The sequence below is a fragment of the Crocuta crocuta genome, unplaced genomic scaffold (genome assembly GCF_008692635.1).
Source record: "Crocuta crocuta isolate KB4526 unplaced genomic scaffold, BGI_CrCroc_1.0 scaffold322, whole genome shotgun sequence".
Lineage (NCBI taxonomy): Eukaryota > Metazoa > Chordata > Mammalia > Carnivora > Hyaenidae > Crocuta > Crocuta crocuta.
In genome coordinates this window covers 1,701,403-1,723,607 of record NW_027532592.1, presented here as the reverse complement: position 1 = coordinate 1,723,607, position 22,205 = coordinate 1,701,403, and the positions used below count along the sequence as shown (strand labels likewise).

The following is a 22,205-nucleotide window of genomic DNA, read 5'->3' as shown; positions in this document are numbered from 1 at the left end:
AGGGTGCTGTGCGCCGGGGGGCTCAGCCTTCCAGCTCTGGGCCGGGGGGTGCGCAGCTGGACCCGAGGACACCCCCGCCCGCCCCCGGGCTGAGCTGGGAATCGAGCGGAGGAGGAGTGTTGTGCTGTGGGTCATTTTCCTGGGGGAACAAAAAGTCTGTGTCCTGGGCGGCAGGCTTCGTCGGGGCGGCCCTGGAAGTCACAAGGGGCAGCGGTCGGGGTGGGCGGGAGCAGGGGTGCATAGACACCGGGCTGGGTGCCGAGGCCCCGCCAGCAGGGGACCCGGCTTGCAGGAGGCGGAAGAATCTGGGTGTTGACGGAACACTTTGCAGGGTCCGGGTTGTGTGTGGCCTGGGGACCCGTGGAGATGGGGCATTGGAGAGCCCTGGAGGGGCTCACGAGTGAGAGAGAGCGTTAATTAGAGCGGGTCGGTGCTGCGGGCGCATGGGCTGCTGAGGTTGCCTGATGCGCTGGGCATTGAATGGCGAAGCCTGAACCCCCTATCGGGACGCGAGAATTCGTCAGCCTGGAAGCCCTGGGCTGATGTAAGGGGCTGTGCGAAAGCGGTTCATGGAAACGTGTTAACGCGCACGCACAGGCATAGGAATTGTAGTCAAGCAGCGAATGCTTCCGAGCTCCAAAGAGGAGAGCTCTGTTCGGAAGGGTGGGAGGACTTCTCCAGGACTGCTCTTCGCCAAGCCTGGGGTTCGGGTGGATGCGGGCGAGGAGGTTCCTGCGGAACCCAGATCAGCAGGTTGGCCATGAATCTTACCAAGGCCTGGGGCGGCTTAGTTGTGCAAGCGTCGGGTTTGGCCCGGGTCATGATCTTGCGGCTCATGGGTTCGAGCCCCGCGTCGGGCTCTGGGTGGATGGGGGTGAGGAGGTGTGCGCGGAACTCAGATCGGCAGGTTGACCGTGAATCTTACCAAGGCCTGGGGCGCCCGCGGGACTCAGTCTTTCAAACGTCCGACTTTGGCTCCGGTTGGCTAAGGTCGTGATCTCGCGGTTCATGGGTTCGAGCCCCGCGTGGGTCTCTGTGCTGACAGCTCTGAGCCTGGAGCTTGCTTCGCTCTCCTTTCTGTGTCTCCCTCTCTCTGACCCTCCCCCACTCTAAAAAAATAAACATTAAAAAAACCCCCAAAATCTTACCAACTCCTAATTTGATTTGTAATTGGGGAATTTATTTAACTTTTGTATTTTAAAATACTAACAGTTGTATCTGTAGCTTCCTGGTGTAACCATAAGGGCAACAACAACAACAAAATCTGTTGAGGAGAGAGCACTTTGGAGTTTTTGTAAACTTCAGAACTTACAGAAGTTTTGAAAACAGTTAATTCCTTTCATGATGTAACTATTGAGGCACCTCTGTGGCCCAGCAGGTTAAGCATCTTTTGATTTCAGTTGAGGTCGTGATCTCAGGATTTGTGAGTTCGAACCTTAACTCAGACTGTGTTGACAATGAGGAACCTGCTTGGGATTCTCTCTCTGCCTGTTTCTCTGCCCCTCCCCTAGTCATGTACCCTCCCACCTCCCCTATAAATAAGTAAACATTAAAATAAAAAGACTTAACTATATGCTGAAGTCCCCCACTTTGGAAGTTACAGATTAAAAAAAAATGTTCATTTATTTATTTGGTGTGGGAGGGGCAGTGAGAGAGGGAGAGGGAGAATCCCAAGCAGGTTCTGCAGTGTCAGCATGGAGCCTGGCGAGGCTGCATCTTAGGGACCGTGAGATTATGACCTGAGCTGAAATCAGGAGTCAGGTGCTTAACCAGCTGAACTCCCCAGGTGCCCTGGTTTTTGATTCTTATTCAAGCAGATTAGAGAACTGGGCTCTTCGTACTGCTGAATCGCTTGTGGGTGCATCTAGAGTTTGAGTGCAGTTAGTCCGCAGTAGAGAACTTGCTTGATGGAGAAGGTGCCAGTCGTTTGCCAGTCTTTTCAGACTGGCAGAGTTATTTAGCAGTTGGAATGGAAACATTTTGGAATTAATACATGACAAATTATTAACTGAATTTTCAGAGCTGAACTTGAGTCATATGACACACAGAAGTGTCTCTTTTCCAAAGTAGACCCGTCCTTGGCGGGTGGGATGCCTCTTTATTGAGCATACTATTTCATTCCTGTTGGCTATCACTCCTGTTTCTCATTGGTGAGAAATTACTTATTAGTAATGCTTGTTAAGCAAAAAAGGAATTAAATGCAAGAGCATTGGGGAGATCTTAGCATTGCTTTGAGGGCTGGAGATACCCTAGTTCTGAAAGTGGGTGGGAACCAAGGAAAGTTCCACAGTCAGGATTACAGTTCGGAAGTAACTGGGGCCGGGGCCTGGGGAGCGCCACTTCTGACGCTGCCTGATAATACTGGGTTTTATGGCGTGTTTTACCAGCACCACGTCCTGGGCCCTGCTGCTGCTGCTGCTTGGGAAACTGGGTATTGCTGGAAAGTTGCTTTCTCACCCACGTTTCTTTGTGGTATTAGCTTCAGATTCAAAATCCTCAGTACGTTATTTGGATCGGCTAAGATTAGGTCACTGCCTGCATCCTAGCTGCAAGGGAATTTGGGAAGGTGAGTATTAGGCCTTTTGACTTTTAGGAAAGGAGTCAGGCTCTGTTTCCACCAGTATTCAGATAGTGGGGGAAATTAGCAAACATAAATGTAGGAAAAGGGGTATCAGGAAATGCCAAGCATCCAAACTAAGACAAAAGGAGTTTTCATGCCAACACACTCATTTAGTAGTGCTCTACAAAAAACACATGTGCGCTTATTTGGATTTCTAGGTATATCCACTTGTGCTGCCGTAGCAGGTGCTCTGTTGAACACTTCCACGTAAGTGGTTGTAGTATTTCTCAAGTGCCTAGTTGGGAATCTCTGTGGCCTGAAAATAGTGTTAGAGAAATCAAGCTTCGGTGCGTTGTTTCATGCAGTCTTCTACCACAATTGAATGACCATCATTGAGATAAAGTTTTCGTGCTCTTTATCACCTTGTAAGTAAAATTGGTTCATCATTAATTGTAGGTATTAGGTATCATATCTTTCAATTTTTGAGGCCCCAATTCCTGTTAGATAGTAAGCTTTTAGTTTGTGTTACAAACATCTGGCCGAATTTTCCTCTTGCTGTCATCCGTTTGAATCAAGAAGTGGAGTGGCACCTGGATGCCTTAGTTGGTTGAGCATCCGACTTTGGCTCAGGTCATGATCTCACAGTTCATGAGTTTGAGCCCCGTTTTGGGCTGTGTGCTGACAGCCCAGAACCTGGAGCCTGCTTCGGATTCTGGGTCTCCTCTCTGCTCACTCCCCCCCTCCCCAATAAATAATCATTAAAATAAAAAGAAATGGAATGAAAATATTAGTTTGTAACAGTAACAGTTCCATGTGGGGGTGGCAGCATAAAATAACAGATGTTTATTTAATTACTTTATTACTTTACCTGTTTTCCTTCGGCCTTGGGCTGTTAGATCAGTGCTTTAGTTCTTGCCTATTTATTTTTATTAATAGAGCAACTTGAATTTGCCTCCTGGCTTCCCTTGATTTTTTCCTCTCATTAAGGATTGGTTTTTCAGGTTGTGAGTGAAAAAGAAAATGAAGTATGTAAATTGGGGAAAGAGTAAATGATATGAAATTGTGAAGATTAAATGATATGAAATAATTTATATTATGTTATCCTTTTTCTGCTATTGCTCACCTCTTTAGTTTGCTAGTTGGAAAAGATGGACAAACAAGTTACTTGTGTTTTCTCTTTTGGTAAATGCAGTATGTAAAATTCCATTGTAATTATTTTGTTTGTAGAACCCCCACCCCCCCTTAGTGACCTAACTCTCTCATCTTACATCCTTGGAGCTTAACACACAGGAGATGCTAACTGTTGAAGTTGTGAAGGGATGGTATTTTAGGGAATTTTAAGTCACTGTATGTTTGTTTTTGGTTTTCTAAAGTTCCAAGTCGTCTGTAGCTTCCTATCAAGAACTTCTTCCGACATGCCCTAATGATAGTTTCTTCTATAGGGTAAGGAGGATATTATATCTCTTCCATTATTAAGGCTGGGCTTGAGGCTTAGTGCCTCTCAGGAGGATGGAGGATGAATTGGAAATGGAGAGTCCATCCTTTTCAGCCCTGAAAAAGCCCTGCTGAATTATGGGAAGAAGGGGGACGGAGGTAGGGAAAACAGATTGTGAGAAATACATGTTTTTGCTTTTCTTTTTTTTCTTTTGAAAGATTTTCTTTCTTTCTTTCTTTCTTTCCTTTCTTTCTTTCTTTCTTTCTTTCTTTCTTTCTTCCTTCCTTCCTTCCTTCCTTCCCTTCTTTCTTGAATCTCAGTAACCTGGTGATCTAGAGTCCCAAGGTCCACTGATTGAGACAGGCACCCTCTCCAGAAATACACATTTTGAGCTTCTTTGTCTGGTCAGTTCTGGGGTTAGGGTGAGGGTGTCAAATAGATGGAGTCCATGGCTGGTTCTGTCAGTAGGGCATGTGACTTGATCTCAGGGTTGTGAGTTTAAGCTTCACATTGGGTGTAGGGGTTACTTTAAAAAAAAAAAAAAGGCTCAAAAGGAGATGGCCTTTGGCTATGCTCCTTGTTTGGAATCTCTAGAGGGCTAGCTATGTGGGTTAGTGCTGTGACAACACAGGGTTATAGCACAGTAGAGGTAGAAGGAAGTGGCTAGAATGATGAGCCTGTGGTAGCAGGGGAGGCTGAAATGCTCTCATGCCACTGTGAGGGGTGTGGAGGAGCTGAGGGTCCTGGTGGGACAGCAGGCATCGTAGCAGTCTAGACTGAAGGTCAGGATCATGGATACAGAGGTAGGAGGAGGCATGACATCCCAAAAGTGAGATGGCACCAGTCCAGCCATGGGGCATGATCACTTCTTTGTAGCAGAGCTCAGCGAGGATTCGCAGAGACACCAAGATCTTCTTGCCACCATAAGTATGTCCCTTCAGCCCCATTTGGAGAAAAGTTTACCTGAAAGCAGCTATTTAAACCAGCTCTGATAAGGAGATACACTTAAATGTCTGAATATTAGCTGGAAGAGACTGAGATATTATCTGGCAAATTTTAAGTTTCTGGCTATTTCCTAGGGGGAGTGTTCATAAGGAAGATTAGATTGTTAGAAAAGACAGCCCTATGTTCATGAGACAGATTTGATCTATTACAGAAAATAAAGCAGCTACGTTAGGGTTACAGTGTGGGTAGATATGACCAAGCAATAAAGGGTGAGAAAGGAATACTGTGTTTGGTGAGATGATGTAATCCATGTTGGCCAAGGACTGAGCCTGGAGGAGTACCTTCATATATTGAGGTAAGAAGAAAAGTGTCAGAGAAGGCAGCAGCGGTGATTGAAAGGCTTGAAAACAGCTAGTGAAGGGACTAGTTTTGCTGCGTGACTCAGTCTTAGAGAAGAGAGAGTTTGAAATATTCTTCTGGAAGAGTGATTGGCCTAGTGTAATAGAGGAGGATAGCTCGGATGTGCTGAGTGTCCACTTAAAACTTGTCTTCATTCATTTAAAGTGAGAGCAGTCAGGGGAGTGCTTTTTTCTCACCCCGTGGTCAGCTACTTGACTGTGAGAGTTAGGTTTACCCAGGATTGTCAGGTTAGTTTAATGGATGGAGAGTGGGAGAAGGAAGTTGAAGTTGTAGGCAAGGGAGAGATAATCAGGCACCATGATTTTTAAGCAAGGGACTGATGTCATAAGGAGGGGAGAGTGATGGACAGTGGACTGTGATGAAATCGGTGGATTAGGGGACATGATGTGGTCAAGGAAGAGGTGGACTGGCCAGAGTGGGATGACTTGACCTACATAGTACGTAGTGTGCGTGCTGGAGTAAGAGGTTTTAAGGTATGGCAGAAAGTGGCTGAGAAAGGGAAGAAGGTTGTTAAAATGACCAGGAAACGGAGAGACTGAGTGTTGGATGAACTTTCTAAGTAAATTACCAGGAATGTTAGGCATTGGAATGAATAGTTTTGGCAAAGGCAGATTTCTCACATTGGCTTCCTAAGCCAAGTATTAAAGGCCTGTGGAGAGAGAGCCAAGCGGAGACAGGTGAGTAGTCATCGCAGTAAATAATGGGGAAAAGTCATTCTGTGGGTTTTCAACTGATTTTGTGAAATTTGTCAGCAACAGGTGCTGCTGAACTGTTGTTATAGTCTTTTCTTGGGAAGGGGAGGATGGGCTTTGAAGGTTGAAGGACCTCAAAGAGTAGAACCCTGAGAGATGGCTTGAAGTCAGGTTTTGCAGTTTCCTGGACACTGGCTGATGGATATACCTGAACATCAAGGAAGGCTGATAATAAGGTGGTTGGGAAAGGACTCTATGGATATAACTTCCATCTTTCCGTTTGAGTGGGAGTTTTAATTCCTGTTTCTTTTGCTTCCTTTTCTCCTGCAAGGAAGTTTGGGAAAGGGCTGTATGGCAGAGCCCTGAGCCTGAAAACATTTGGTCCATGTGAATGCCACAGTATAGGACATTCTTAATCAGACAGGATGACCTGCTTTGTGGCTGGCAGTGAGTTATTCTTCAGACAGCCTGGTGGTTGTTCAGAGGACTCATGAACAGGGCAGCTGTGGGGACAGGGATGGAGATTGGTGCCTGGAAATCAGCAGTTCAGATGTCCCCTCACCATGGCCATTGTGGCTTCTGCTGGTACAGAGTGCCCGGTTTGGGATCCTGGGTTCCCCCAAATGATGACACATCTTTAGGACCAGTCAGCCAACTGGCATCAGGTTTTTTTTTTTTTTTTTTTTTTTTNGTTTCGGTTTTTTTTTTTTTTTTTTTTTTTTTTTTTTATCATAGACCCTTTTGTCATGAGAAGGATCACTGGTTTGTTCATATTGGAACAGTTTTCTCCCTGCACTTTGATTTGCCTTCTCTACCTGTGCTACCATCTCTGAAACCTACTGACAGTCTTCTGTAGAGCTTCTAAGATTGCCTCTGACCATCACAGAAGGAGAATTGAAGCAGTGGGTTAATGCCTGTGGTTTGACTGCTATTGACATATGCTATCATTTGAGGCAACTGATACCGTAGAGCAGTGTTTCTCAAACTTTTCAGTGTCAGAACCCACTCTGAAACATTGGGAAGGATTTCATAGGAGAGTCTTTAAAAAACAGTTATTTAGGGCTGCAGAGGTTTTACTTATGTGGCTATCTCTATTGACTTTCTGCATAAAAAATGATAAATTTTGAAAATATGTATTTAAACATAATTATTACATTTTACCAAAGTTTTTAGTGAAACTTTGTTAAAAAATTTTTTTTTAGTTTGTTCATTTGTTTTGAGTGAGAGAGACAGAGTGAGTGAGAGAGGGGCAGAGAGAGAGGCAAAGAGAATCAGGCAGGCCCTATGATGTCTGTGCAGAGCCCAGTGTGGGACTTGATCCCACAAACAGTGAAATCATGACCTAAGCCAAAATCAAAGAGTTGAATGCTTAACTGACTGAGCCACCCACATGCCCTGGATGGTGATGAACCTGGATTATCAGGGAAAGTAAGAGGGCTACCTTCTATTTACTTGTCACCATGGTATGTGACTATTGAATACTATTATTCAGTATCTAATATTCATTACTATTAGCAATACAGGGCATGGTTTTATGCTTTATTTTGTGTATAACTTAAGTCTCAACCTGAAGAAAGTGTCTATTATGTTCCTTATAAACACAAACATGTACTACAGGACATTGATGCACTTGTAAGGAGAGCAATTTTATAGTGCCTACCAAAATTGAGCACTAGATTTTGTTGTCCTTACTTTTGGAATTCTGACAAATACAAATAACAATAGTTGTACGAGGATTCTTAGCATAGCAGTTTGATAATTAAAAAGGGAGAGAGAATTTTAGTGTTCATTAGCAGGAAACTGGTTAAGTTATGGTGCAGCCATATTGTAGAATACTGTCTAGCGTGGTTGAAGTAGATCCATGTGTACAGATGTGGATGGATGCCCATGACACATTGCTGGGTGAATAAGCTTGTAGGACAATGTATGTATTTTCAATAAATCTTTGAGTGTATATGTACTTGTATGTATAGAAGAAGTTTGGAAGAGCACCTCAGAATTCTAATACTTCTGGAGAATGGGACTTGGAGGCGGGAGGGAAGATATTCCTTTGCACTTTTTATGTTTTGTATTTTTCCCCCAATCAAGTTTGTTTTCATTTTTGTAATTAGAAATTTAAATAAACTTTGAGAAAGTCTTTCTTAGACATTGTTTCATTTGAAACTGTATAAAACAATGTGTGCTGCTTGGGATGAAGGTCAGCTTATGTCCCACTTTTATTTGTTTATTTATTTTTTGAATCACTCAGTTGATTAGACTGAGTGAATCTCTTGCTAGAAGGTGAGTAAGTTCATTGGCTGGTCATTGGGTCTAGAATTTGAACAGAGGGAGGTAGAACATGAGGATTGTTGCCGTCCTCATGATGGTCAGTCCCTGTTCGAGCTGGTTATTTATCTTTTCCTTGGTGTTCCTGAGATGTCTCAGTATCTGTTAGCAAACTTTACTCATTTTCCTCAGTGAGCACACAAGATGACTACATTTCTCAGCCTCCTTTCAGTTTGCTTGGGACCCTGTGACTCATTTTTGGCCATGGAGTGTGGGCTGGAGGTTATATAAGCCATTTCTGGGTCTGCCATAAAATATCCTGTGCATTCTTCCCTGCTCTCTCTTAACTTGCCTTGAAGATTGTGGAGGCCATGAATTGAATTAGAGAAACAAGCATGAGTCATGGCTTGGAGGAGACTTGCTCTGATGAATTGCCCTACATACATCAAATTTAGTAGGAGCCAGAAATAAGCCTCTATTGAGTTAAGTCACTTAGAGCAGCCCTTTTGGAACTTCAATGTGCAAGTAAATCACCTGAAGATTTTGTTTAAGTAGATTCTAATTTGGTAAGGCCTGCGTTGGGTAGGAGATTCTGCTTTTCTCCTTTCTTTTCTTTTTCTTTTAATTTTTAAAGTAATCTCTACACCCAAAATGGGGCTTGAACTCACAACCCCAAGATCAAGAGCTGCATGCTCTCCTGACTGAGCCAACCAGGCACCCTGCATTTCTAACACAATCCTAGGTGATGCTAAAGTTGCTGGGTGATTGATCACATGAGTGGCACAGACTTCAAAGAGTTACATTACATGACATAGAGCCCGCTGTAGTACTCAGTAAGCACCTAGCAAATGGATAGGGTAGCAGCCTGCAACAGCACTGAATATGAGGAAAAGGAACTAGGCACTCTGCATTTGTAGTCAAGTGTTTAAATTATTCCTTTTATGTATTGTGGGCTGTGAGTTAGTTTTGGTGTTATGTGTGTGGAAGATGTGTGAAATTAGAACCTGGAGTTATTTTTAGGATCATTTGGAACATTTACCTTTAGACACACCATTTTGGTGTTTGAAATTACTACTTGTTTCTTTAGCTGCTTTCATGGAAATGTAACCTCTTCTCATTATAATTGTTTTTTTTATACTTTGGAAATAATTTCAAATTTACAGAAAGGTTGGAAGAATAAGAATGGGACAAAAAAATTATGGATACCCTTTACCCAGATTAAGTTATTAACACTGACCTCGGTTACACATTCCTCTCTGTCCTCCCTTAAGCCTCGATCTTTATCCACATGTACACATGTTCTTTCTGAATATGTAAGTTCCATATATCCTGGCCCTTTATCCTAAATAATAACGATTAGGAAAGTTACATGTGTCAACTTCAGTAAATTTAACATTACCATAATAGTTTACTCTCTGTATTTCAGTTTTGTCAAATGATCAAATAATGTTCTTCATAGCATTCCCCGCCCCCCCTTTTTTATACAGGGTCTAGGGTCATGTCTTGTATTTAATGGTCTTATCTTTGGCCTTCTTTAACATTTCAGGACTTTTCTTTGACCTATAACACCGACTCCCCTCTTCCCACCTCCCCATTCCTTCCCTCCCCTCCTCCCCTTCTCCTCCTCTCCTCCCCCCCATTCCCTTCCTGCTCCCTTCCCTTCCGTTTTAATAGATCTTTCCTCATTTGAGGTTTAGCTAGTGTTTCTTCATGGTTAGATTCGGGTTGTGTATTCTCAGCTGTGATGCTACATGGTTGGTGTATTTTCAGGGTATCCTGTTTGGAGGTTCACAAGGTTTAGCTGACTTTCATTGGTGGTGTTAAACCCAGTCAAGCTGTTGTCTTGTTTTTCCACTGTGCGCAATCCCCTCCTCTCCTAATTAATAATCTGTGGGAAGACATTTTAAGGCCATGGGAGCATCCTGTTAGTTAACATTTTCCTCTAGATGTAGCATCCATGGAGGATTCTTGATTGAATCTTCGGTATGGCCGTTTGCACAATGCTTGTTTTCTACCTACAGTACTCTGCCCACACTTAGCAGTTAGCATTCAGCTTAGCATTTTACCATAAACAAGGGCACATCCTTCTTCCTCATTATTTGTCTTTTTATGAATTTCCATTTTTTTCCCCACTGGTTTACAATTAATTGTGTACCTAATTATTTTGGTGCTCAAATTGTACCAGATTTTTTTTAGTAGGAAAGCGTTCAAGGTAGATCCTCTATCCTGTAACTTTTTTTTTTAATGCTTGTTTATTTTTGAGAGAGCGAGTAGGGGAGGAGCAGAGAAAGAGGGGGACAGGGGATCTGAAAAGGATCCGAATGTGAGGCTTGAACTCAGGAACTGTGAGACTAGATCCGAGCCAAAGTGGGATGCTTAACAGACTGAGCCACCCATTGGTCCCCCACTCTCTTTTTTTTTTTCTTCAAAGCATTTCCTTACTTTCTGGTATAACAAATGTTCTGGGTTCATCCTGTAACTGTCCTGATGATGCAACCCTGGAATCAGTTTATCTGTGAGGACTCCTGGATTCCTTTCGTGAGGAATAATATTAGATACCAAGATTTGATGCTGGGTGTGCTCACTGCTACTGGGATGTTTCTGCTCTTTGACCTTTTTAGCAAACAAAGTTATGAAGTATGCAGGTTCATGAAATGATGTGTACGTACATACATACATACATACATACATATACTTTAGAAATATCATGGGTTCACACCAATACTTTAAAGTCAGATTTGTCTCTTTAGGGTTCTTTCCTGCCTTTCCCCATTCCATAATTATATATTTCTTCTGCCTCAGTGACTCTCTTAATAACATCAACATCAACCTATTTACTCATTTATTGAACTCTTTATCTCATCTAAAATTGTTTCAGAATTGGGGCACCTGGGTGGCTCAGAAGGTTAAAATTGTTTCAGAATTGTTACATCTACATATAAAAAAAAAAGCCTCCACTTAGTACAGAATTTGGAGTGCACCCTTTCCCGCTACTCTGCTGAAGACTGAGATACATAATTAAGTACTGTACCCATTTTGTATTTCTGTTTTTCCCTTCAGTGTATTTGCTGGTATTAATTAGAATTACAATTGAGTTCCTTTGCTTTGCTTTCAGTTTTAGATTTTCTTGCCCCCCCCCCTTTATTTAGAGAGAATGTGTGCAAGTAGGGGGGGGGCAGAGAGAGAGAGCGAGAGAGAGAGAGAGAGAGAGAGAGTCAGTCAGTCTTAAGCAGGCTCCACACTCAGCACAGAGCCCAACTTGGGGCTTGATCTCATGACTCTGAGCTGAAATCAAGAGCTGGATGTTCAACTGACTGAGCCATCCAGGTGTCCTTTCTTCCCCATTCTTATTGATTTAGTTTTATATTTTGAATATGTAGAATGCTCATATGCTTCCAAAACTTGAACTATAAAATAGAGAAGTGTCAGCCCCTCCCATCTCCATATTGTTCCCCACTCCTTCCCTTGCAGGTAACCATGTTCATTGTTCTCTCTCTCTCTCTCGGTTAAAATAAGCAAATATATGTGTTTTCTTATTTTCCATTGATATACAAAAGGTAGCATACTGAATTTGCTCTTTTGTACCTGTTTTCTGCATTTAAAATATCTCGTGGAAATTACTCCATATCATACTTGTAGAATCTTTTTAAAAAAAATGTTTATTTTTGAGAGAGAAAGTGTGTGAGAGTGGCGGAGGGAGGGAGGGAGAAAGAGAGAGAGAGAGAAAATATATCTCAAGCAGGCTCCATGCTCAGTTTGATCATGAGATCATGACCTGAGCTGAAATCAAGAGTTAGTGGGGCGCCTGGGTGGCTTAGTCGGTTAGGCATCCGACTTTCGCTTAGGTCATGATCTCGCAGTTCGTGGGTTCGAGCCCCACGTCGGGCTCTGTGCTGACTGCCAGCTCAGAGCCTGGAGCCTGTTTCAGTCTGTGACTCCCTCTCTCTCTGACCCTCCCCTGCTCACGCTGTCTCTCTCTCTCTCTCTCTCCTAGAAATAAATTAAAAAAAAAAAAAAAAAAAGAGTTAGATGCTTAACTGAGCCACCCACGTGCCCCGAATCTTTCTTATTCTTTTGTGTATGTTCCATAGTTTCTGATTTCCTCTGCTTGGCCATTTATGTAATTTCTAGTATTTTGCAGTTGTGAATAATGTTTGTAGTTAATAACCTCACATGTGTTTTTGTACTATTACAGGTGTATATTCAGGGTAAATTCCTGGAAGTGAGATTGCTAAGTCAAAGTGTCAATACCTGTGTGCTTACCTATTCTCTCCTGCTCAATTTAGGAAGCCCAGTTTGATGGCAGGAGTACCACCTTTATTCCTGGCTTCTCATGGCTAGCCATCACAGAGCTCTTCAAGGAGGCCAGGGTTCCTCTCATGAATAGATTTCTTTTAGCTTGTGGATGGAATGTTTTCTGGATTTTCACTGGTAAAAGAAATTCAACAGAATTTAGGAATTCAAGGCACCAAGTTTCATGGGTTTACATCCCAAATTGAGGGTCTGCTCCTTCCCAATCAGTTTCCTAGCTTTATGTAAGAGTTAAAGCATGAGAATTTGGAAATGCAGTTTATTTGCCCTCAGTTCTTGCTGCTCCAGGTGTGGTGTGTGGGTCAGCAGCACCATTATCCATGGCAGTTTGTTAGCAATCCAGTTTTCAAGATCCCTGTGTAACGTGTGTTTACTTTAAACTGAAAATGGATTTCTGTAGGTACTCTTAAAGTTCTCAGCAGTCTTGTTATTTGATAAATAATTCCTTTGAAAACAATTTTTTTTCTAATGCTATGATTTGATTTCACATTTGATTTTATATACGCTACATCTAAAATTTTTGTTGATCAAGTTTCAGAGGATTTCTCCTTTCCATCTGGGAGTTCCCCACATAGTCTAAATTAGGTGTGATGCTCCCTCTGGTGGACATCGGAGGTAAAAGCACAAACTTTTTTCAGTATAGTGAATTTGTTGTCGGCTCTTAAAACTTAACTGAGTGATCATCTTCATGAACCCCCTTTCTAATCTGATATTAACTCCTGACATTCACCATAGCTTTGTTTTGAATTTGAACCATAAAAATAAAATTTTGTCAGATATTTCTCTATAAAACTCACCATAATGAACACTGGCAAATTGATATGGCAACAGTGCCTTATGAATAGTGAGCATGTTACTCATGTTAAAAGTGAAAATTCATGTTTGAAACTAGTAGTCAGATTTGAACTTGTGGTGATCTGGGGAGAATTGTGCCTGTTGATCTAGTTACAGTGAGATTTTTTTTACTACAAAATACTTTGTGCAGTGACTCCCCCCCCTTCAGTTTTTGTTGTAATAATTACTTGTTAGGATTAAAATTATAAACGTGATTGTGTGGAATAACCTTGTCTATCATATCGTGTTGTCATCTTATATTCAGATGTTTGCTTTCCCTGAAACACAGCTATATTTCTGAACAGTTCCTGAAAAAGCACATAACTCATTGGATAAACATCTTAGATATTTTATTTTAAAAGTAAAAATTGGGGGCACCCAGATGGCTCAGTTGGTTGACCGTCCAACTATTGATTTTGGCGCAGGTCATGATCTCATGGTTTGTGAGTTCAAACTCCGCATTGGGCTCTCTGCTGCTGATCCTGCCTGGGATCCTCTGTTTCCCTCTTTCTGTCCCTCTCCTGTGCGGGCACGCTAGCAGCCTCTCTCTTAAAAATAAACAAACATTAAGAAAGGTAAAAATTGGCAAAGTCATTATTTACTTGTTTAAATACAGTAAAATCAAAAGGTATCCTTTAAAAAAAAAGTTTTCATGTTGATTTATTTATTTTGAGAGAGAGAGAGAGAGAGACAGCATGGCTGGAGAGGAGATAGAGCGTGAAGGAGAGAAAGATTCCCACACAGGCTTCACATTTCCAGGGCAGAGCCTGATGTGGGGTTCGATCCCACAAACTGGGAGACCATGACCTGAGCTGAAATCAAGAGTTAGACACTCAACCAGCTGAGCCACCAGGGTGCCCCAGAAAGGTATCCTTTTTAAAGTTAACTTGTTGCCATTTTGTTTTACACATGGCATATTCATGTGTAATTTTAAACATTTAAATAAAGACATTTATAGTTTTAGGTTAATAGTGATTTTTTCATTACTTTGGTTGAGAATCATAATGTTAGGAAGTCCCCCCCTTTTTTTTTTTAAATTTTTAATGTTTATTTATTTTTGAGAGAGCACAGGCTGGGGAGGAACAGAGAGAGAGAGGGAGACACAGAATCTGAAGCAGGCTCCCGGCTCTGAGCTGTCAGAGCAGAGCCCGATGCAGGGCTTGAACTCATGAGTTGTGAGATCATGACCTGAGCCGAAGTCAAACACTCAACTGATGGAGCCACCCAGGTACCCCAGAAGTCCCCTGTTTTTTATTGCTTTTATTCTGTTAGTCTTTGAAGCAAAAATAAGAAAAACCAAATAAAGGGAAAAGGTTAGTTTTTTCAATAGATTTGACTTCTTAAAAGTCAAAAAACATCTGTATGTCAAAGAGCTGACTTATAATGGGAAAGCCAAGAAACTGAGGAAATACTTGCAACATGAAAAGGCACATATCCTTAATATATAGAAATAATTTGTAACTTAAAAAGAAAGCAGCTTGCTTATTTACCTACTTTCTGGGACTTACTTCTTCTTTGTCTCTGAACAGTTCTCCTCTTTAGATTTCTATGGGAGAGATTCTTTTCTTTAATTTTTTTCGATGTTTATTTTTGAGAGAGAGCACACGCTGATGTGCATGAGCAGGGGAGGGCCAGAGACAGAGAGGGAGACACAGAATTGGAAGCAGGCTCTAGGCTCTGAGCTATCAGCACAGAGCCTGATGCAGGGCTTGAACTCATGAACCATGAGATCATGACCTGAGCCCAAGTCGGACACTTAACCAATTGAGCCACCCAGGTGCCCCTCTGGGAGAGAGTCGCTTCTGATTCATTAGTTCTCAGCATTGCCTGCACACTGGGGGTACCTGGGAAGCATTAAAAAATATTGATGCATAGTTCCCACCCCAGAGATCTGATTTAACTGGGTTACAGTGTGCTTGACCATGGAAATTTAAAAAGCTTCCCAGGTTATTGTAATGTGCAGTCTGGTTTGACAAGAACTATCTTTCCTTTTCATCCTAATTGACTACTTTTTTTATATCTTTATATTCAGGGGCTGAGGTGAAATTGCCACAGCTGGGTTCATTCAGGCTACTCATGATATCTATAAATAATACTGCATATTGAATTTCAAAGTGGGTGTCCACATTAGCATGTTCTGTTCTCATTGTCATATATAGGGCAAACATGTATTAAACTGAATTTTTAATTTGAATGGTTGTAATGTTACAAATAAATTTTATGAATATATCAAAATTTAATTCTTATTAGCATTTTTCAGTTACTGTGTTTACCTTTTGTTAGGAAGTAGATGTTAATTAGGAAGATTTATGTTGTACAGGTGATCAGGAAAAGAATGCTAAAATAGTTAAGTAATGATTTCTATGGGCAATTTAATTTAAAATTTTTTGACTATATAATATTGGATACTCCATTTAGGTGCTGAAAACTAACGACCTTAGGGAAGACTTTTTAAAAGTCTATGAATTACTGTTTTTCACTTTACATGAAAATTTACTTGCAGAATTTTGAAAACTATCCAGATATCTGGGCAACATCTTTAAAGCTCTACAGTTGAAGCTGATGCATAGCTTGAGAAAAAAAAGGATAATAGTGAAAATCAGTGGCATAGATAACAACCTTGGGGGGGGGTAGTTAGTGAGGAAATGAATAGAGATTCTCCAGTAGACCGTTTGTATCAAGGTGTTATCTGTGTGGGAGGTTATAAAGGAGAAGGTTGGAATAGATTCTGGAATATGGAAGGCCTTGATGGCCAGGCTAAAGAATTTGAACTTTATTTTGTAGGTATTGAGGAGCTCATAAAGATTTCTGAGTAGCAGTATGAAATGCACAGAATTCTAGAAGGTTAGTGCAGAGGTGCTGATTTGGTGAACCTGCTTGGGGAAGGAAAGACTGAAGATGAGGATTCCAGTTGAGACAAAATTTTCTTTATCCCGGGTGTGAAGCAGTGCAGGCCTGTGTCAGGACGGTGCCCGTAGCTCAGCAAGAGGTCGGGTCCTTTGAGAGGAGAGATGACCTGATTCATGCGTGACTTTCAGGTGAGGAAGGAGTATAGGATAAGTGCAGGGTTTTGAGCTTGAACTGTTGGAATAGTGGTGATACTACTGCTATTTGAAGTCACTGGGGTGGGTGAGATCAGGTCAAAAGCTGCCCAGAAAAAGATAGGTACTGGTGAGGACCCAGCTGAAGAAAAATCACTTCTCAGGATTGGGAGTCAGAAAGCTTTTAAATGAGTTAATAGTTCTCCCTTTATTTGGCCTAGGTTTTACTGTCTCAGTGAGGGGGGGTTAAGTAGTTCAGTCCATTGAGCCTAAATTTTACCTGTTTTGAAATGAAGGGGGCTTGAAATAAAGGGATTGAATGATTTCTGACATCCTTTTAAGCTTTTCTACAGTTCTTGAATCATTTATGTATTTCCCACCCTTCCTCCTTTATTGTGACAGCTTTATTGAGATATAATTCATAGATCATACCATTCAGCTATTTAAAATGACACAAAAGTAACATAAAATTTACCATTTTATCCATTTTTAAATGTATAATCCAGTGGCATTAAATACATTAAAATGTTACACAGTCATCACCAAAATGACCATCCTCATCACCGTCCAAAGAAACCCTGTACCTTAAGTCTGTCTTCTGCTCCAGAGGAAAACGTTAGGATTAAACCCTTGAATTTAGACTCTTTACCACCTGCCTTGTAACCAGATGAGTTCACAGCCATCTTTAAATCACTTCCAGTTCAAATCAGTCCTTGCCATCCTGAACCACTAGATGGCAGTGTGGGACCATCACCGGGAAGGCGGCCGGGGACTCCACCTCTCTGCACAATTACAATAGGTGGTCCACTATCACCTCTATTTGTGGCAGTAGGTGTAGTCGTCACGCAGGCAGCCTCAAAGGACTGCAGGTCTTCCACTTGAAGATTTTGCTAATGCAGAAAATTGTTTTTACCTGTTGACCCGTTTGCTAGTCATCCAAACGGATCTTAACATTCCGGTCTGGTTTCTGTCATTTGTTAAATGCAGTGACGCTTAACATTTTCATTGTTCTCCTGATATCTGGGAATCCTGCTCAGTCTTCAAGCCAGTATTCCCTTCTCTTCTCTTCTCTTCTCTTCTCTTCTCTTCTCTTCTCTTCTCTTCTCTTCTCTTCTCTTCTCTTCTCTTCTCTTCTCTTCTCTTCTCTTCTCTTCTCTTCTCTTCTCTTCTCTTCTCTTCTCTTCTCTTCTCTTCTCTTCTCTTCTCTTCTCTTCTCTTCTCTTCTCTTCTCTTCTCTTCTCTTCTCTTCTCTTCTCTTCTCTTCTCTTCTCTTCTCTTCTCTTCTCTTCTCTTCTCTTCTCTTCTCTTCTCTTCTCTTCTCTTCTTGAGAGCTCCTTGGGTCTCTCTTCACTCTTGCCATTGCTCTTCCTTCTTTCTCCCAGCCGTGAGCTACGGGCATTCTCTGAGATAGTGATTCTCACCTTTGACTGCATGTTGGAATCACCTGAGGAGCTTTTAAGAATCTTGATGCCCCAGGTACACTCAAGACGCATTAAACCAGAATCTTTGCAGGTGGGACCCACACATTATTATTTTTTAATTTCTAAATTGCCTTCCAAATATTTTTCTGTTTTATCTTTTATGCAGTCCATAAGAAATGAGCTAATTTTTTTTTTTTTACAAATAGTTTATTGTCAAATTAGTTTCCACATAACACTCAGTGCTCATCCCCACAAGTGTCCTCCTCCATGCCCATCCCTCTCCCCCCTACATCCATCAGTGCTCAGTTTTTGTCAGCATTCAAGAGTCTCTCATGGTTTGCCTCTCTCCCTTTCCCCCACCATTTCCGCCCTTCTTCTCCCCCTTGTTCCTCCATCAAGTTCCTCCTAATCCTCCTATACGTGCAAACATATGATATTTGTTCTTCTCTGCCTGACTTAAGAAATGAACTAATTTAACTAGGTCCACTGTAAGTTTATGCTATTTCAGTCTGGTGTCCTCTACTGTCCCAAGGGGTGCATGAGTCATATCCCCTCCCCCCCTTTATTGTCTGTTACTAGTTCTTTTCATTCTTGCCTGGAAATGTGTCTTTCTTTGCTCCGTTCCCACTGCTACCCAGCCTATCGTAGGCTCCCAGGTCTGTCCGTGCTCTCCAGCCAGACACCACTAGGAACACATTTATAGTTGAACAAGGTTGGTTTATTAACCACAGAGAATTATGGTGTGTCTCAGAGGATGTTTGAAGGGTTTTATTACAGGATTTGGCTTGTGTTAGGTGATTTGGGGGAGGGTTCAAGTAGAGCTTTGCTCTGGATTGGGGGCTGACGAGTGGTGGGTGTAATTCCATGAGTATCTTAATAAATCCTACTTAGGAGGCTGGAGTGAGATGACGCTAGAGCTGTGGCTGGTGAAGCAGTAGTGACCCCGTTAGCTGGGATGGGGGACTTTTTTGTGGCTCAGACAGTGTTCATGTTTTGTCCATGTTCAGACATGATTCCAGAGAGGTCCTGTTTTTATCTTGATCCATCCTGGCCATAGGGTGGTTTTGTCTGACACTGATGCTCTGTCAAATCGTTTGTATTCATCAGAAGGACACCACCTTTGAGCGGTGAGTGGCGGGCAGCACCCGGTAACACCCCGGCACAGCCGTAGCGCCAGGCGGCTCTGGCAGGGTGGGGCCGCTCGCTCCTCGAGCCCTTTCTTAGCTGCTCCCACCCTGGTGTGGATCTTGCCGCCTCTGGCAAGCTGTTTCCCAGCGTGCTGCTTAGCCAGACTGGTGTCCTCGGTGCAGCGTCTTTCCTCTGCTTTGGTCCCTTCCCTTGTGTTGTCTTTGCTGGTTCCGTGGGAGCCACGCTGCTTAACTGCTCTGAGCTTCATTCTCTTCATCTTGAACCCTGTCTCTCAGGCTTATTCTTAAGAGTTAAAAGAGGGGGCGCCTGGGTGGCTTTGTCGGTTAAACGTCCGACTTTAGCTTAGGTCATGATCTCGCGGTTCGTGGGTTCGAGCCCCTGCCAGCTCAGAGCCTGGAGCCTGTTTCAGTCTGTGACTCCCTCTCTCTCTGACCCTCCCCTGCTCACGCTGTCTCTCTCTCTCTCCTAGAAATAAATAAAACATTAAACAAAAATTAAAAAAAAAGAGTTAAAAGAGGTAACACAAGTGAAAACATTTGGTATATGATAGGCACTCATGCTTCATGAGCTTTCCTTGTTTACTTGTCAGTGATTTCCTTCACTGATCGGTGGCATTCGGTAATATTACATAATTTAGCTGTTAGTTTGGTTATTATTAGATCTTGTTAGTTATCTACCCTCTGGTTTTAGCCTCCTTGAAGACAGGGACCTAGTCTTATTTTTCTGTGTGTTTCCATGGCTTAGCACAATGCTGAGTGTACATGCAGACAGTAAATGTCTCCATGGGTGAGATTTGCAGGGTTATCAGAGCACCGGGTCTGCAGATAACATCTGAGTCATGTTCCTGATACTTTCTGAAACTTTCTCCTTCCTTTAGTTACTGTACTTGGTCAGTTTGTACTGCTGATTAGGTGTAGTTTGGGCCACGGGCTGAATTCTTGGTATCAAAACTGTAATTCCATGTAGTCACCAAGAAGTGTATAAAAATAAATATTTATAGATGAGTATTTAGTTCACCTATTAGAAATGACTTGGGGAGTCTGGGTGGATCAGTCGGTTAAGCGTCCGACTTCAGCTCAGGTCATGATCTCACGGTTCCTGGGTTTGAGCCCTACGCCGGGCTCTATTCTGACAGCTCGGAGCCTGGAGCCTGCTTCAGATTCTGTGACTCCCACTCTCTCTGACCCTCCCCTGCTTATGCTGCCTCTCTGTCTCCCTGTCTCTCTGTCTCTCTCTCAGAAATAAAAAAAATTATAAATGACTTAAAGCTCAAACAATGTAAATTGTAAGTATAGACAATTTCATACCAATATACTTTTAGCCTACATGCAGCCAGTTACACACAGAGCATTTTAAAATAATTTTAAACATTTATTTGTAATTTTTAATATTGGCCTTTTTCTTCTCTGTGTCTCTGAGTGATACAAGATGAGCTTTCACATCACCTGTTATTGTTTAAAAAAAATTTAAATGTGTATTTATTTTGGAGAGAGAGAGCGTGAGTGGGAGAGGGGCAGAAAGAGACAGACACAGAATCTGAAGCAGGCTCTAGTCTCTGAGCTGTCAGCACAGAGCCTGAAGTGGGGCTTGAACACACAAACCATGAGATCATGACCTGAGCCGAAGTCAGACACTCAAGGGACTGAGCCACCCAGGCACTGCTGATCATCTGTTGTTTTTATTTTTTAATGACTTTTAGAATGCCAGTTTCCTTATCTACATTTCTTCTGACACTGCTATCTAATAAAGTAAATTTCTCTTCAGTCTTTTTCCTTTAATTGTTTAATCCTCAGCATCTTAATCCGTGGGCTTTTGTTTCCTCATTCATAAAGTAAGGATAATATCTATCTCATGTGGTTTTATGAGGATTGATGAAAGAACACATAAGAGTACCCAGGATAGGGTCTGAAATCTTGTGTTGCTTCTGAAAACAGAAGCCACCATTTACCTCTGTCAGGATTAGCTGAGGGTGGGGCTTATGAAAATCTGTTTTCCTGTGCCTCTCAGAATAGCTACTATTTTAGGTCCAGGAAACTACATCCTTTCCAGACTACCTGGGTGATGCTGGTGCCCACTAAATTTTGATACCTGTTTACCTTTGGGACAGGGATGTGTTGCTTTTGGAATGTGTTCTTTGCCTACTTTAATCATCATGTTGGCGCTTAAGTTTGAGAACGCTAGGGCCGAATTCAAATATTACTTGAATATGAATATTTGCAGCTATTCTCAGTAACAGCCTAATTAAGTCTTTTTTTTTTTTTGTGGTTGCATGATCGTTTACTTACCCAGAGTATTATTATTGGATTAATACAACACCCTATTTTTAAATTTTAGTAATGGTTCCATGATATTAACAGATACAAAAACAGTGGTTTGTAATTCAGATATTCCCTTAGAACAGATTTTTTCCCCATATATGGTTTTTATTTTTTTTAATTGGAAAATTTAAAGTCTTTAGTGTTTTTTAAAGCTTAGCTCTGTTTTTTCTTAGCAAACTTCACTGTCTTCTGTTTTAACTTTCCTTTTTGATAAAATTTCCTGAACTTGACTTTGTATATAAATGATGCAAATTAAAACCTTTCTTTTGTTGCTTTCAGTTAAGATGTACAACTCAAACTGCTGGATGATTCTGTAAGTCTACTTTAAAATGCTCAGTCTGATTTTGAATTAAATTATCCATGTAATAACTATCTATCATCATTAATTATCAGCCACAGATCAAATAAATTGATTTAGGTATAATTTGGAGCCCGGCCCTTTAATGAGCAGGATTTAAGGAGCAGAGTACTTGCAGAAGATCAATATATTGAGAAGTCAAATGATTCATGTAGCTACTATGCATAGAATGTGGTAAAAAGCAAACAGGTGGAGCCTAAAAATGGAGCGTAGTTTTTCTGTTACAAACTGATACATCCTATAACTATTTTCCTTGTATTTGAGGGGCATCGCCTATTTTTTTCTTTTTCTTTCTGTAAATGAACAAATTATTCAATTTTCTATCCCCTATTTGTTTAGAGCAGAGTTCTCTCTTATATGCATTCACAGTGTACATCTTTCATCCCACTTGCTACATTGTATTTAGTTAATTACAATATATATTAAATGATTTTCTGTTGTCCTTGGAAGCTCTGG

At 41.7% G+C, this 22,205-nt stretch overlaps 1 protein-coding gene across 1 annotated transcript in view; it reads left to right on the top strand.

Moving 5' to 3' along the window:
- Positions 1-22,205, top strand: part of SMYD3 (SET and MYND domain containing 3) — a 696,975-nt gene that overhangs the window by 361 nt on the left and 674,409 nt on the right. The window lies entirely within an intron of this gene.